Source organism: Babylonia areolata, unplaced genomic scaffold, assembly GCF_041734735.1.
Source record: "Babylonia areolata isolate BAREFJ2019XMU unplaced genomic scaffold, ASM4173473v1 tig00007737, whole genome shotgun sequence".
In the NCBI taxonomy this organism is placed as follows: Eukaryota; Metazoa; Mollusca; class Gastropoda; order Neogastropoda; family Buccinidae; genus Babylonia; species Babylonia areolata.
The window spans coordinates 15,001-20,000 of NW_027468415.1; positions in this window are offsets into that span (position 1 = coordinate 15,001).

Genomic DNA, 5,000 nt, shown 5'->3' on the forward strand with positions numbered 1-5,000 from the left:
AGGCAGGTAAAGGTTGTGGATAAAAGTCCGAAGAACCTCGCTACAATTGCCAAAATCTTTCCGCTGCCATTCAAAAATGGACTACTCCTCCACACCTCCTCCCGTCCATGCCAAACGGCGTTTTCTCTCAACTTTGGCATGCTCGGAGAGAAAAAAAGGCAGGTAAAGGTTGTGGATAAAAAAGTAAAAAATTGCCAAAATACTTTCTGGGCCCTCAAAAAAAGGCCTACTCCTCAACGCCTGCTCCCGTCCATGCCGAACCGCGTTTTCTATCAACTTTGGCATGCTCGGAGAGAGAAAAAAGGAAAAAAAGAAAAAAAAGGTCCAGTAAAGGTTGTGGATAAAAGTAACCGGCTTTGGAGAATTGCCTGAATCCTTCCGGCGCTGTGAAAAAAAAAGACCAAAAAAAAGACCTGGTCGTCAACGCCTGCTCCTGTCCATGCCAAACGGCGTTTTCCTCTCAACTTTGGCATGCTCGCTGAGGAAAAGGCAGGTAAAGGTTGTGGATAAAAAGTAAACGCGCTGTGGAGAATTGCCCAAATCGTTCAGGCGCCGTGAAAAAAAGAAAGACGTAGTCGTCAACGTCTGGTCCCGTCAATGGCGAAGGGCGTTTTCTCTCAACTTTGGCATGCTCGCTGAGGAAAAGGCAGGTAAAGGTTGTGGATAAAAGTCCGAAGAACCTCGCTACAATTGCCAAAATCTTTCCGCTGCCATTCAAAAATGGACTACTCCTCCACACCTCCTCCCGTCCATGCCAAACGGCGTTTTCTCTCAACTTTGGCATGCTCGGAGAGAAAAAAAGGCAGGTAAAGGTTGTGGATAAAAAAGTAAAAAATTGCCAAAATACTTTCTGGGCCCTCAAAAAAAGGCCTACTCCTCAACGCCTGCTCCCGTCCATGCCGAACCGCGTTTTCTATCAACTTTGGCATGCTCGGAGAGAGAAAAAAGGAAAAAAAGAAAAAAAAGGTCCAGTAAAGGTTGTGGATAAAAGTAACCGGCTTTGGAGAATTGCCTGAATCCTTCCGGCGCTGTGAAAAAAAAAGACCAAAAAAAAGACCTGGTCGTCAACGCCTGCTCCTGTCCATGCCAAACGGCGTTTTCCTCTCAACTTTGGCATGCTCGCTGAGGAAAAGGCAGGTAAAGGTTGTGGATAAAAAGTAAACGCGCTGTGGAGAATTGCCCAAATCGTTCAGGCGCCGTGAAAAAAAGAAAGACGTAGTCGTCAACGTCTGGTCCCGTCAATGGCGAAGGGCGTTTTCTCTCAACTTTGGCATGCTCGCTGAGGAAAAGGCAGGTAAAGGTTGTGGATAAAAGTCCGAAGAACCTCGCTACAATTGCCAAAATCTTTCCGCTGCCATTCAAAAATGGACTACTCCTCCACACCTCCTCCCGTCCATGCCAAACGGCGTTTTCTCTCAACTTTGGCATGCTCGGAGAGAAAAAAAGGCAGGTAAAGGTTGTGGATAAAAAAGTAAAAAATTGCCAAAATACTTTCTGGGCCCTCAAAAAAAGGCCTACTCCTCAACGCCTGCTCCCGTCCATGCCGAACCGCGTTTTCTATCAACTTTGGCATGCTCGGAGAGAGAAAAAAGGAAAAAAAGAAAAAAAAGGTCCAGTAAAGGTTGTGGATAAAAGTAACCGGCTTTGGAGAATTGCCTGAATCCTTCCGGCGCTGTGAAAAAAAAAGACCAAAAAAAAGACCTGGTCGTCAACGCCTGCTCCTGTCCATGCCAAACGGCGTTTTCCTCTCAACTTTGGCATGCTCGCTGAGGAAAAGGCAGGTAAAGGTTGTGGATAAAAAGTAAACGCGCTGTGGAGAATTGCCCAAATCGTTCAGGCGCCGTGAAAAAAAGAAAGACGTAGTCGTCAACGTCTGGTCCCGTCAATGGCGAAGGGCGTTTTCTCTCAACTTTGGCATGCTCGCTGAGGAAAAGGCAGGTAAAGGTTGTGGATAAAAGTCCGAAGAACCTCGCTACAATTGCCAAAATCTTTCCGCTGCCATTCAAAAATGGACTACTCCTCCACACCTCCTCCCGTCCATGCCAAACGGCGTTTTCTCTCAACTTTGGCATGCTCGGAGAGAAAAAAAGGCAGGTAAAGGTTGTGGATAAAAAAGTAAAAAATTGCCAAAATACTTTCTGGGCCCTCAAAAAAAGGCCTACTCCTCAACGCCTGCTCCCGTCCATGCCGAACCGCGTTTTCTATCAACTTTGGCATGCTCGGAGAGAGAAAAAAGGAAAAAAAGAAAAAAAAGGTCCAGTAAAGGTTGTGGATAAAAGTAACCGGCTTTGGAGAATTGCCTGAATCCTTCCGGCGCTGTGAAAAAAAAAGACAAAAAAAAGACCTGGTCGTCAACGCCTGCTCCTGTCCATGCCAAACGGCGTTTTCCTCTCAACTTTGGCATGCTCGCTGAGGAAAAGGCAGGTAAAGGTTGTGGATAAAAAGTAAACGCGCTGTGGAGAATTGCCCAAATCGTTCAGGCGCCGTGAAAAAAAGAAAGACGTAGTCGTCAACGTCTGGTCCCGTCAATGGCGAAGGGCGTTTTCTCTCAACTTTGGCATGCTCGCTGAGGAAAAGGCAGGTAAAGGTTGTGGATAAAAGTCCGAAGAACCTCGCTACAATTGCCAAAATCTTTCCGCTGCCATTCAAAAATGGACTACTCCTCCACACCTCCTCCCGTCCATGCCAAACGGCGTTTTCTCTCAACTTTGGCATGCTCGGAGAGAAAAAAAGGCAGGTAAAGGTTGTGGATAAAAAAGTAAAAAATTGCCAAAATACTTTCTGGGCCCTCAAAAAAAGGCCTACTCCTCAACGCCTGCTCCCGTCCATGCCGAACCGCGTTTTCTATCAACTTTGGCATGCTCGGAGAGAGAAAAAAGGAAAAAAAGAAAAAAAAGGTCCAGTAAAGGTTGTGGATAAAAGTAACCGGCTTTGGAGAATTGCCTGAATCCTTCCGGCGCTGTGAAAAAAAAAGACCAAAAAAAAGACCTGGTCGTCAACGCCTGCTCCTGTCCATGCCAAACGGCGTTTTCCTCTCAACTTTGGCATGCTCGCTGAGGAAAAGGCAGGTAAAGGTTGTGGATAAAAAGTAAACGCGCTGTGGAGAATTGCCCAAATCGTTCAGGCGCCGTGAAAAAAAGAAAGACGTAGTCGTCAACGTCTGGTCCCGTCAATGGCGAAGGGCGTTTTCTCTCAACTTTGGCATGCTCGCTGAGGAAAAGGCAGGTAAAGGTTGTGGATAAAAGTCCGAAGAACCTCGCTACAATTGCCAAAATCTTTCCGCTGCCATTCAAAAATGGACTACTCCTCCACACCTCCTCCCGTCCATGCCAAACGGCGTTTTCTCTCAACTTTGGCATGCTCGGAGAGAAAAAAAGGCAGGTAAAGGTTGTGGATAAAAAAGTAAAAAATTGCCAAAATACTTTCTGGGCCTCAAAAAAAGGCCTACTCCTCAACGCCTGCTCCGTCCATGCCGAACCGCGTTTTCTATCAACTTTGGCATGCTCGGAGAGAGAAAAAAGGAAAAAAAGAAAAAAAAGGTCCAGTAAAGGTTGTGGATAAAAGTAACGGCTTTGGAGAATTGCCTGAATCCTTCCGGCGCTGTGAAAAAAAAAGACCAAAAAAAAGACCTGGTCGTCAACGCCTGCTCCTGTCCATGCCAAACGGCGTTTTCCTCTCAACTTTGGCATGCTCGCTGAGGAAAAGGCAGGTAAAGGTTGTGGATAAAAAGTAAACGCGCTGTGGAGAATTGCCCAAATCGTTCAGGCGCCGTGAAAAAAAGAAAGACGTAGTCGTCAACGTCTGGTCCCGTCAATGGCGAAGGGCGTTTTTCTCTCAACTTTGGCATGCTCGCTGAGGAAAAGGCAGGTAAAGGTTGTGGATAAAAGTCCGAAGAACCTCGCTACAATTGCCAAAATCTTTCGCTGCCATTCAAAAATGGACTACTCCTCCACACCTCCTCCCGTCCATGCCAAACGGCGTTTTCTCTCAACTTTGGCATGCTCGGAGAGAAAAAAAGGCAGGTAAAGGTTGTGGATAAAAAAGTAAAAAATTGCCAAAATACTTTCTGGGCCCTCAAAAAAGGCCTACTCCTCAACGCCTGCTCCCGTCCATGCCGAACCGCGTTTTCTATCAACTTTGGCATGCTCGGAGAGAGAAAAAAGGAAAAAAAGAAAAAAAAGGTCCAGTAAAGGTTGTGGATAAAGTAACCGGCTTTGGAGAATTGCCTGAATCCTTCCGGCGCTGTGAAAAAAAAGACCAAAAAAAAGACCTGGTCGTCAACGCCTGCTCTGTCCATGCCAAACGGCGTTTTCTCTCAACTTTGGCATGCTCGCTGAGGAAAAGGCAGGTAAAGGTTGTGGATAAAAAGTAAACGCGCTGTGGAGAATTGCCCAAATCGTTCAGGCGCCGTGAAAAAAAGAAAGACGTAGTCGTCAACGTCTGGTCCGTCAATGGCGAAGGGCGTTTTCTCTCAACTTTGGCATGCTCGCTGAGGAAAAGGCAGGTAAAGGTTGTGGATAAAAGTCCGAAGAACCTCGCTACAATTGCCAAAATCTTTCCGCTGCCATTCAAAAATGGACTACTCCTCCACACCTCCTCCCGTCCATGCCAAACGGCGTTTTCTCTCAACTTTGGCATGCTCGGAGAGAAAAAAGGCAGGTAAAGGTTGTGGATAAAAAAGTAAAAAATTGCCAAAATACTTCTGGGCCCTCAAAAAAAGGCCTACTCCTCAACGCCTGCTCCCGTCCATGCCGAACCGCGTTTTCTATCAACTTTGGCATGCTCGGAGAGAGAAAAAAGGAAAAAAAGAAAAAAAGGTCCAGTAAAGGTTGTGGATAAAAGTAACCGGCTTTGGAGAATTGCCTGAATCCTTCCGGCGCTGTGAAAAAAAAGACCAAAAAAAAGACCTGGTCGTCAACGCCTGCTCCTGTCCATGCCAAACGGCGTTTTCCTCTCAACTTTGGCATGCTCGCTGAGGAAAAGCAGGTAAAGGTTGTGGA